Source organism: Moschus berezovskii, chromosome 8 (genome assembly GCF_049115385.1).
Source record: "Moschus berezovskii isolate FMDL1 chromosome 8, NW_MosBer_1.0, whole genome shotgun sequence".
Taxonomy (NCBI): domain Eukaryota; kingdom Metazoa; phylum Chordata; class Mammalia; order Artiodactyla; family Moschidae; genus Moschus; species Moschus berezovskii.
The window spans coordinates 59,705,788-59,718,659 of record NC_142467.1 but is presented as its reverse complement, the minus strand read 5'-3'; the positions used below and the strand labels follow the sequence as shown (position 1 = coordinate 59,718,659).

At 38.6% G+C, this 12,872-nt stretch overlaps 1 pseudogene; it reads left to right on the top strand.

The window, feature by feature from the left end:
* Positions 1 to 11,915: 11,915 nt before the first annotated feature.
* On the top strand, positions 11,916 to 12,302 carry LOC129559086 (small ribosomal subunit protein uS10 pseudogene; annotated as a pseudogene).
* Positions 12,303 to 12,872: the final 570 nt, after the last annotated feature.

Below are 12,872 nucleotides of genomic sequence, written 5' to 3'. Positions count from 1 at the left end.
AGATCTCTAGTCTTTCCCATTCTGTTGTTTTCCTCTATTTCTTTGCATTTATCACTTAGGAAGTCTTAATTATTTGTCCTTGCTATTCTTTGGAACTCTGCATTCAAATGGGTATTTCTTTCCATTTCGCCTTTGCCTTTAGCTTCTCTTCTTTTCTCAGCTATTTGTAAGGCCTCCTCAGACAACCATTTTGCCTTTTTGCATTTCTTTTTCTTGGGGAGGTCTTGATCACTGCCTCCTGTACTGTGTCATGAACCTCCATCCATAGTTCTTCAGGTACTCTGTCTATGGTATCTAATCCCTTGAAGTTATTTGTCACTTCCACTGTATAATCATAAGGGATTTTATTTAGGTCATACCTGAATGGTCCAGTGGTTTTCCCTACTTTCTTCAATTTAAGTCTGAATTTGGCAATAAGGAGTTCATGATCTGAGCCACAGTCAGCTCCTGTTCTTGTTTTTGCTTACTGTATAGAGCTTCTCCATCTTCAGGTGCAAAGAATATAGTCAGTGTGATTTCAGTATTGACCATCGGGTGATGTCCATGTGTAGAGTCATCTCTTGTGTTGTTGGAAGAGGGTGTTTGCTATGACCAATGCATTCTCCTGGCAAAACTCTGTTAGCCTTTGCCCTGCTTCATTTTGTACTCCAAAGCCAAACTTTCCTGTTACTCCAGGTATCTCTTGACTTCCTACTTTTGCATTCCAGTCCCCTATGAAGAAAAGGATATCTTTATTTTGGTGTTAGTTCCAGAAGGTCTTGCAGGTCTTGTTCAATCGTTACTACTGTCTAATTCCAGAACATTTTCACATTTTCATCACCCTGGAAAGAAGCCTGGTACCCATTATCAGTCACTTGCTCTTCAACTGATAATCAACTTTTTGTCTCTATGGATTCATCTATTCTAGATATTTCATATAAATTGAATCATATAATATGTAGCCATTTAGGTCTGTCTTCCCTCAATTTGCATAATGTTTCTATGTTGTGGCAAAATTGGTATTTCATTCCTTTTTATGGCCAAATAATCTATATTAACATGGTATTGATGTACCACATTTTACCAGCTGATGGACAGTGGGGTTTGTTTCCACATTAGTGCTATTATGAATATCACTGCTATGAACATTCATGTTCAAGTTTTTATATGGACATATGTTTTGATCCTCTTGAGTATATACCTAGAATTAGAATTTCTAGGTCATACATACAGCGACTGTTTAACTTTTTAAGGAATTGCCAAACTGCTTTCCAAGGTAACTGTACCATTTTTCATTCCCAGTGATAGTGTAGGAGGATTCCAGTTTCTCCTCACCAACACTTGTTATTTTCTGTTTGATTATAGCCATCCTAGATGGTATGAAATATATCTTATTGTGGTTTGATTTGCATGTCCCAGATAGCTAACTATGTTGAGCATCTTTTCATTTGATTATTTGATCATTTGAATATCTTTCTGGAGAAATACCTACTCAAATTCTTTTTACATTTTAAAATAGGATTTTGTCTTTTTATTGTTGAGTTGGAATAGTTATTCTACTACACCCTTATCAGACATATGATTTACAAATATTTTCTCCCATTATGTGATATGTCTTTTAAATGTATTGATAGTGTACTTTGAAGTACAAGAGGTTTAAAAAATTTTCAATGAACCCAAATTTATTTATTTTTCCTTTGGTTGCTTATGTTTTTGGTATCATGCCTAAGAAATCATTACCTAATCTAAGGTCTTGAAGATTTACACCTATGTTTTCTCATAAGAGTATTATAGTTTTAGCCCTTACACTTAGGCCTTTATCCATCAATGGCAGCCTTTTATTGTATCACACAGACTTGGTCTTTTCTTATATCTCTGAAGATATTTTAGGTTTTAAAATTTTTATCTTCTGATCCTAGCATTTCATTTTTCTTTAGAATTATTAATACTTTTATCCTCTTTGTCTTTGGTATCTATCCTCATTTTAGAGACTCTCCTTTATATGTATTATGCTGCTTGGCTGTTTGGTTTTTTGCATGAGACACTAAAAAGCTGATTAAGCATGGCATGTTTGGGTGGGGCTAATTGAGTGGTTGATCTCACCTTAGGATCATGAAATAGAAAATGACATTTGGCTTGGGGACCAAAAGTTAATATTTGTAAATCTCTTTTCTTGGGCCTATGTTATTTTCCACAGAAAAATTCAACAAGAATGGGGGTAGTGGTAGAAGGTGTTGTAAAGATAGCACTCAGCACTAAGAGTCCTTGGTTGGAACTGGGTCCTAATCAGTATGTAGAATTTCTTTAATTCTCTTCTTAATAAGGTCTCAGCCCTACCCTTAGTATGCTAGTGTCCCTTGGTCTGGTCAAGCCTATGTAACGTCTATAGATAGTGTACCTCCCATTTTCTGCCACTGAGAGAAAAGGGAAGGCACCTTTCTTCACTGATTGGAGAAGGAATTCTCAGATACAAGTAGTCTTTTATATAGATTTTCAGCCACTGTTGTTTTCAGCCTCTCTTTGAACCCTCAATATGAATCCTTACTTTGGCTGGATTTGATTTTCTTCTTACAAATCTTACCCACCTGCAGCTGTACCCTCACTTTCTACTCTCATTTAGCAACAGAAAAAAAAGTGAACTCTGTCCATAACCAATAGTCTGTATACTTGGCATCTTCCAAAATTTTTAGTGACTTTTCTCCCCTGCTCTTTACTCTCCTATTCTTTTTGTCTTCATATGTTCATTTATGTTAAACCTTTGCTCTCTATTGCTTAAATGAAGTTTCAAGGGTGAATTGAGATAAACTGGTATGTTCAAACTGGAATGAAATGCAGTGCTTACTGTCAGTTATTTTATCCAGCTTCCTCAGTCCTTAATTATTTATGTTGCATCAGCTCTTGATTTGCTGGATTTCATCAGCAAATGAATCCTTTAAAGAAGAGTTTATAGGTACTGTATTTCTTGAATTACCATATGCTTGAGAAGTATTATTTAGCTGGGTATAAAATTAAATCCCAAAGAAATGCAATGCCAAAAATGTTCAAACTACTGCACAATTGCACTCATCTCACACACTAGCAAAGTAACGTTCAAAATTCTCCAAGTGAGGCTTCAACGGTATGTGAACCGAGAACTTCCAGATGTTGAAGCTGGATTTAGAGATGGCAGAGGAACCAGAGATCAAATTGCCAACATCCGTGGGATCATAAGAAAAGCAAGAGAGTTACAGGAAAACATCTATTTCTCCTTTATTGACTATGCCAAAGCCTTTGACTGTGTGGATCACAGCAAACTGTGGAAAATTCTTGAAGAGATGGGAAAACCAGATCTCCTTTCCTGCCTCCTGAGAAATCTGTGTGCAGGTCAAGAAACAACAGTTAAAATGGGACATGGAACAACAGACTGGTTCCAAACTGGGAAAGGAGTATGTCAAGGCTGTATATTATCACCCTGCTTATTTAATTTATATGTAGAAAGTTATGACCAACCTTAATAGTATATTAAAAAGCAGAGACATTACTTTGCCAACCAAGGTCCGTCTAGTCAAGGCTATGGTTTTTCCCGTGGTCATGTATGGATGTGAGAGTTGGACTGTGAAGAAAGCTGATCGCCGAAGAATCGATGCTTTTGAGCTGTGGTGTTGGAGAAGACTCTTGAGAGTCCCTTATACTGCAAGGAGATCCAACCAGTCCATTCTGAAGGAGATCAGTCCTGGATGTTCATTGGAGGGACTGATGCTAAAGCTGAAACTGCAGTACTTTGGCCACCTCATGCGACGAGTTGACTCACTGGAAAAGACTCTGATTCTGGGAAAGGTTGGGGGCGGGAGGAGAAGGGGACGACGGAGAATGAGATGGCTGGATGGCATCACCGACTCTGTGGACATGAGTTTGAGTGTACTCCGGGAGTTGGTGATGGACAGGGAGGCCTGGCGTGCTGTGATTCAGGGGGTCGCAGAGAGTCGGACACAACTGAGCGATTGAACTGAACTGAACTGAGAGTACATCATACGAAATGCCAGGTTGGATGAATCACAAGCTGGAATCCAGATTGTTGGGAGAAATATCAATAACCTCAGACATGCACATGATACCACCCTTATGGCAGAAACTGAAGAGGAACTAAGGAGCCTCCTGGTGAAAGTGAAAGAGGAGAGTGAAAAAGCTGGCCTAAAAACTCAACGTTCAGAAAAAAGATCATGGCATCCGGTCCCATCATTTCATGGCAAATAGACAGGGAAACAATGGAAACAGTGAGAAACTTTATTTTCTTGGGCTTCAAAATCACTGGAGATGGTGACTCCAGCCATGAAATTAAAAGACACTTGCTCCTTGGAAGAAAAGCTATGCAACCAACCTAGACAGCATATTAAAAAGCAGAAACATTACTTTGCTGACAAAGGTTCATCTAATCAATGCTATGGTTTTCCCAGTAGTTGTGTATGGATGTGAAAGTTGGACCATAAAGAAATCTGGGTGCTGAAGAATTGATGCTTTTGAACTGTAGTGTTGTAGAAGACTCTTGGGAGTCCCTTGGATCACAAGGAGACAAAACCAGTCAATCCTAAAGGAAATCAGTCCTGAATATCCATTTGAAAAGACCCGGATGCTGGGTAAGATTAAAGGCATGAGGAGAAGGGGATGACAGAGGATGGGATAGTTGGATGGCATCACCAACTCGATGGACATGAGTTTGAGCAAGCTCTGGGAGTTGGTGATGGACAGGAATGCCTGGCGTACTACAGTCCATGGGCTTGCAAAGAGATATGACTGAGTGAGTGAACTGAACTGAACTGAATATTCTTCAGTCAACTTTCTTTTCTTCAGAGATTTCTCGATACCAACTATTACAATAACCCTATCATCAGTTTCTCAGTTCATCTATAAATTGGCTGAATTTCATCTCTAAGTAGTTTTTTTTTTTTTTTTTTGGTAAGCACTCATAAATGTTAATGCAATCTTTTAGAAATTCTTTTTGTTTTCCACCTTGTTATCTTTGTACTAGAACAGCTTGGCTAGGTATAACATTATTGAGCCATAATTTGTTTCTCTCAGAAGCCTCCAGACATTTCCATCATGTTCTGGTATAAATGCCGATGAGGAGTCTGAAGGCTATTTTCTTTATCTTTAGATAACTTGCTTTCTATCCCTGAAATTAATTATCTTTATCAGATTATGTCCTAATTTGGATAATTTTTGTACTACCTTCCCTGAAACTCAGAGACCCTTTCAATCTGTTTCAACCTGTTCCGTGCAAATACTTTGAAGTATGTCACTTATTTGTATATGGTAAGTATAAATGGTTTTTATATCAGATAGTTCCCACATCTGAAGTTTGTATGGGCCTTTTTCTGCTGTATTGTTTCTGATTCTTTGTATTCATTTTGTCTTTGTTTGTGTGAATTATATGGTTGGCTGCCACCGAAAATTTATTTGTAGGGTATTCCTCAAAGCCTTGTTTTCATGTTCCATCTTTCAAAATTAATTTTCATTTGTTCTAGCCAGGACGCTGCTGCTGCTGCTAAGTCGCTTCAGTCATGTCTGACTCTGTGCGACCCCATAGACGGCAGCCCACCAGGCTCCCCCGTCCCTGGGATTCTCCAGGCAAGAACACTGGAGTGGGTTGCCATTTCCTTCTTCAATACATGAAAGTGAAAAGTGAAAGTGAAGTCGCTCAGTCGTGTCCGACTCTTAGGGACCCCATGGACTGCAGCGCACCAGGCTCCTCCGTCCATGGGATTTTCCAGGCAAGAGTACTGGAGTGGGGTGCCATTGCCTTCTCCGCTAGCCAGGATAGAAACACTATAAATAAGGGACTGTCACAAACCAAGTTATGCCTTAATGTTTCTTGCACCTCAACCTACACAAATTTAAAATACAAACACATGAGGCCCAATTTGTAGCTACAATTTTCAGGCATGTTTTCTTTTTTCTTCTGCTCTAAACCAGAGAGCCTATAGAGGAAGCAGGTTTAGATTTTTTTGACATTTACACTGTGTTTATATTGTGAACCTGTGAGGTCACTTGAAATAAGAAATATCTTCAAATAACATTGCTGCACATCTGGCTGGCCCTGAGACTTGATTTATATTTCTTTGACCTTACATTGCTTCAAATCAAAGCCCAAAGGAAAATGTTTTCAAATGCCCTGAGAGAATAATAAGTTTTATTGTTTTGATATACTGTTTACAGGTGCCTCTATTACATGCATCCATCAAAAATTACTGTTTTCACCTCTTTAATAATTTTAAGTTAATTTTTTTGCCAGACTGTGTGGTTTGCAGGATCTTAGTTCCCTGACCAAGGATCCAACCTTGGGCCCTCAGCAGTGGATGCAGAGGGTCCTAACCACTGGACCATCAGGGAATTTCCTAAAGTAATTTTTTAAAAGTCTTGTCCATCACTTTTTATTGTTTTCCACAGGAGGGTCATCTGAATTATCTATACTATCAGTTTCAGGAATAAGAAGCTCTGCCTAATGTCTTTTCAATTTGAAGATTCAATTTTTCCATCATTTCAATGACATATTAGGCTGTTTTTGATTCCACTGTATCCAGTGCTCCATTCATTGCATATTCTGCCCAGTCAAATCAATGATCTCCCTTCCCCACTAAATTATAATCTCCTCATGGAGAGAGCTCTTTTTCTATTGTGTTTAGAAAAATACACACTGAAGTAAATATGGATGAATAAGTATTGAATAAATTAATGAATAAATTTCAATCTATTTTATCATCTGACTTTATAAATTTAAAATATAACAAAATATTTTTTTAAAAAAGCACATTCATTTTATTACAGGACATATATGAAGTCACTGGGTAAAGCTCTTTTCTATGAACACTTTCGGAAAGCTTGCACTGAGTTCCAGCACAGCTCTATTATCAATCTGAGAACAGAAGGACACATCAAGTAAGGAGAGATCTTTGCAAGATTCCAGGAATTTTCTTAAGGATGCCGGACTTACCATTCTTGTTTCTAATATGTCCAGTTGGCGTAATCTGGTACAATTACACTCCAGTTCTTCGATGTCTGTGTCACACACCGACCTGTTAGCTGTTAGAAAGAGCTTCTGCAAGTTTGGAAGCTGGCGTGCCAGTCTGGCAAAGCACCCAGTGCTGCTCTGCAGAGTAGGGCACCAGCCGAGGTCAAGTTCCTCCAGAAGCGGACACCCAGAAGCCAGTTCTGCTATCCCATTCTCAGTGATGTTCTTACACCTCCACAGATCCAGAGTCTGGAGTTTTTACACTTGGCTTCTAGTGTTCAGTCATGACACAACTACAAAATATTACAAAATATTATATTTCTTTTTATAAAATGCTTATATACTATTTACACTATTTGATTCTTGCATCATTCACCTAACTATATATCATTTAGAATATATAAGCCAGGGACTTCCCTGGCAACCTAGTATTTAAGACTTTGTCCTTCCACTACAGAGGGCGTGGGTTCCATCTGTGGTCAGGGAACTAAGATCCCATATGCCATGCAGGGCAGTCAAAAAAATGTGAGCCAATTATCTTTTTAAATGTGTGTGATGTTGAGCCTTATTTATTCACAGATAATAAAACTTTAAAACTAATTTTTATCTATTGTGTTGCATGTGAGGGAAGAACGTGTTTTATAATTCACTTTTAGACCATGCTCCATTTTGTAGAAATATAGACATTAAATTCATTAAACACTTTCATCCCTAGTCTCTCAGGAGTGCACTCATAATTTTTTATTCTTCCCTATTCTTAAACCAAAATGTGTTAGCTTTAGAGAATAGTGCCATAACTGGTTAATGAGTTTATATTTTGCATCTTTTCCTTTACAAAATAATTAAGAAGCTCCTATCCCTTATAATTTGAGTGAAGGTATAAAACTGAATTATTCCAAGTTCAAAACAAAAACAAAACAAAAAATCAGAAACCACTCTATGTACATCTAACTAAAGTAAAAAAAGATATTTGATATATGGAATTATATATCCATAATCTGCTTCCAAAATCAGAACTGAATTCCTGGTTTTGAAGGGATACTACCATTACTGCCTAACTGCTGCTATTGCTACTATTCAAACTGTTACTCCCACAAAGGCCTCTCCTCTCCCACCTCCAAAATTGGTGACTACACAGTGGAACATGTCTGGCTGCCACAGCAGCCTCCAGTTCCCCATGAAACTGATGGCTGGGCAAAGAAACACTGACTTGGCTGCAAGCACACATATCTTTCTGATCTGTTGGCTAACAGCAATGACAGTGGGAAGATGACCTTTGCCTGTCTTCAAAGCTCATGTGAAGGCATTTCACTGGTAAATCCTATCCAGAATAATAATTCAAAGGAGCCTGTGAAATGGAGTTTCAAGCTTTGCAGACCCTAAATTTTTTAAAGTTAATAAAAGTAAGTAGGGATGGATGACAGGTGCCAATAACACACTAGGGGAACATCATTGGTTCAAAGGATCTTCTCCCAGAAATTGAATTTATTACTTCATTACTACAGAGGCCAAGCTTTCAGTGGAACAAGAATTTTTTTGGTTACAAAAACACACCACCAATATGGAGGATTACAATCAAACACCCTTCTAAAAACCAAATCAATCAGGCAACTTATTTGACCCTATCTCCTCCTAGTGGGTGGGCTTCCCTGGTGGCTCAGAGGTTAAAGCGTCTGCCTCTAATGGGGGAGACCCAGGTTCGATCCCTGGGTTGGGAAGATCCCTGAAGAAGGAAATGGCACCCCACTCCAGTACTCTTGCCTGGAAAATCCCATGGATGGAGGAGCCTGGTAGGCTGCAGCCCATGGGGTCGCTAAGAGTCGGACACGACTGAACGACTTCACTTTGACTTTCCTCCTAGTGGGTAGTGGGGCTACCTGTGTGGTCTGAGTGGGTGTAACAGACTACTAATTTCACCCAAATATGTGTTCTCCTGTTATCAATAGATGTCTCATTTTTAGCTGTCCATGAGGACATCTGGGCTATACATTATACTTGCCAACTTCTGTTGTGGCTGGGGATGGTCTTGTAACAGTTATGGCCAGTGAGACATGAGCACAAGTGCCATGGAATACTTACAGAAGTAGTCTTTAAAAAAAAAAAAGGGCACAGTTTTCCCTTTCTCCTATTGGCAAGTCTGAATAGCAGTATAATAGCTGGATATTAGATAGCTATCTTGGACTGTGAGTTAAAGGTCATGTCCTAAAGATGGCAAAGCAACAAAATGGAATGGGATGGGGTCCCAGATATCATGGAGTGCATTTAAGCCACTAGCCTTATTTCCTAAGAGAAAAATAAAATTCTGTTTTGTGTAAGCAATTGTTATTATGGGTTTTTCTATTTTTTTCAGGCAAAAATTATATGGAACACCTATATACAGAAATTATTTGGAACATAATTCTAGTTGATATAGTAAGCTTTTAAAATAAAATGATATTTAAGGTAAGAACCAAAGAATGAATAGAGAAAACTGTGAGGTATGAATTTCTTAGAAATCAAGGTTTATTGGGAAGAAATAGGCAAAGCAAGCAACTCAGAATTCAAGAAAAACAATTAAAAATAAAATAAATGGAATTTATGAATATAGAAACAAATTAAATAGAATAAAAACCACATAAGATTTAATCAATTAAACACAAGTCTACATCTCTGAAAAATTCAAGGGATTTTGAGATAAATTGGTAGATTGGATATGTACCTTTAATTTGGCTTTCTCTAAGAATCCAGCGGAGCTACTTAAAATCCTATAAGATGACGCTTTCAAACCGTGGTGCTGGAAAAGACTCTTGAGAGTCCCTTAGACAGCAAGGAGATCAAACCAATCAATCTAAAGGAAATCAACCCTGAATATTCATTGGAAGGACTGATACTGAAGCTCCAATACTTTGCCCACCTGACGCAAAGAGCCGACTCACTGGAAAAAGACCCTGATGCTGGGGAAGATCGAGGGCAGGAGGAGAAGGGGGTGACAGAGGATGAGATGGCTGGATAACATCACTGACTCAATGGACATGAGTTTGAGGAAACTTCAGGAGATTGTGAAGGACCAGCAAGCCTGGCATGCTACAGTCCATGGGGTCTCAAAGAGTCAAACACAACTTAGTGAACAACGACAAAAATACACTAACACAAAAGTGAAGAGATATTTTCAAAAATATAAACCTACAGGTATGGAGAGAATAAGACAGAAGACAGCAGAAAAAATCTTAGTAGCTGAAAAGCAAATGGATAACTTAGTAGAAGTGATAAACCAACTACCAGTCCTGAAGTGGGAAAAGCTGAGAACCGATTGTGTTTATACTACAGGATTTTCAGAAGTATCTAAACTGTCAGCCCTAGATACTCTGGAAATGATGACAGGGTTCCAAATAAGAACTGTGTTAAAATTCCCTCAGAATTATTTAAATCTCTAGTGGTCAGATCACTTTCTCCTACTCCAGTCACTAAGTAACCTACTTTCCTGTCCGTACCATAAGTCTGGAGTCTTGTTTTCTAATGACTCAAGGAGAAGAGAGTCACTATATTAGAGGGTCCATGGTCAAAACTGAGAGCAGGGGTAATATGGATAGTGGAAATAGGTGACCATTTAAATAGTGAATGATGATTGATAAAAATGCTATTTTAGTCACTGGAACCACTTATAAATATTTCAGTTCTCCTCTCAGACACATGGCAGAATTTCAGTTCTAGTCTACACAGACATAACATGTGTCTATGTAATTTCATTTGGCCAATAAATTGGGAGAAGTGACATATATTACTTTTGGGCTGGAGCTTTTGGAGACAGTGCATGGTCTAACACATTTATTTTGCCCACTATAGTGATTATGAAAGCATTTGGAAAGACAGGTGTCTCCAGAAGCCTGGGTCCCTTACTGACAGCTGTGAGGAGGATCCCATGCTAAACTGTATGGGATGTGTAGTGTGAGAAAGAAATCAACCTTCATTGTGTTAAACCATTGAGATTTGCAATAACTGTTTAGTACTGAAGCATAACTAACCTATCCTGAATAATGTAGACTTACACTCCTCTTTCCCATTCAATCTTTTACTTTTTCAATCCATACCTTTTCTCCTGAGTAGGAGATTTTTAAAGATTTGGGGACTCGGACTAGTCCAAGTGGAAAGACCTAATTACACTGACTAAAGACCTAAAAACACTGTTGTGGATTTCTCCAACAACTCCTAGTTCACCTTAGAGTAATAATCAAAATGGACAAGCCCTGGTAACATGTGCTCAAAACTATTACTGAGCTTTTTAATCTCCCAGACTAAATTAAGAACAGACACCTGAAGGAGACTCCCAAAGAAAGTTTCCTAAAAGAAATACAAAAATAAAAGCAGTATGGCATAAGGAATAGATCTTAATTTTATCTATTTCCAAATAGTTGTATACTTGATTTAAAAAAAAAAAACCTACTATATGTGAAACAGATGACCTGTCCAAGTTCGATGCATGAAACAGGGTACTCAAAGCCAGTGCACTGGGACAACCTAGAGGGATGGGATGGGGAGGGGGTGGGAGCGGGGTTCGGGAGCGGGTGGAGGGGTGTTGCGGGGTCGGGGCGGGGGGGACATGTACACCCGTGACTGATTCATGTCAATGTATGGCAAAACCCACCACAATACTGTAAAGTAATTAGCCTCCAATTAAAATACATAGATTAATTTTAAAAAAACCTTTATTAAAACTTTTTTTCAATGGGAAACCAAAGCCAAGCAAAAAAATAAATAAATGGAGAAAATAGAAAGTTTCTAAGAGCTGGAGGAAATTAGTTTCATCAACTGTCCTGTATAATGGATAAAAATAAGCTCAAGCCAAGATACATCAGCATTTAAATTAAAAGGCTTGGGACAGCTCTTTGAGGAATACGCGGTCGCCGCTGAAGTGGAGCTCGGTGCCGCCCACTTCTGCTCCTGACTCATCGCTGTTTGCTCTCGCCGAGGAACAAGTCGGTCAGGAAGCCGCGCCGCAGCTATGGCCTTTAAAGACACCGGCAAGACTCCCGTGGAGCCAGAGGTGGCCATTCACCGGATTAGGATCACCCTCACCAGCTGCAACATGAAGTCTCTGGAGAAGGTGTGTGCTGACCCGATTAGAGGCGCGAAGGAAAAGAATCTCAAAGTGAAAGGACCAGTTCGGATGCCTACCAAAACTCTGAGAATAACTACAAGGAAAACTCCTTGTGGTGAAGGTTCTAAGACTTGGGATCGATTCCAAATGAGTATCTACAAATGACTCATTGACCGGCACAGCCCTTCTGAAATTGTCAAGCAGATCACTTCCATCAGTATTGAGCCAGGAGTCGAGGTGGAAGTCATCATTCCCGATGCCTAAATCAACCTTTTTAATAAATCTATAATCAGTTGTTAAAAAATAAAAAGCTGGGGACAATGATAAAATGCTACAGTAAGAATTAAAAATATAGGTCTCATATAGAAAATATAAAATAAAGTTCAACAAACACATTGGGTTGGGGAGCTCATGGACAAAATATTTCAAAATTCTGAAAAAAAAATTATTTTCAACCTAAAACTCTATAATCAGTCAATTTGACACTCAAGTTTGAGAGTAAAGATAATTTAATATACTCAAGGTCACAATAAAATTTAACTTTCATACACCCTTCTCTGGAAACTACTGGAAGGTAAATATCAAAATGATAAAGTAATCTAAGAGAGAGGAAGTCGGAAGAAAGACAAAAGATATGATCCAAAGCAGAACAAGTGAAATGAGTCTCCATATAATGTTGAAGGATGATCCCAGGATGACTCTCGTCTCCAGGACAGTGAACAACTAGTCCAGTTTAGAGCTCTATGACTCAAGAGGCAGACATTTCACAGGATATCATCAGCAAGTCCCCTGACATACCTTCAATCAGATGAAACAATTGGAGGATATGATCTC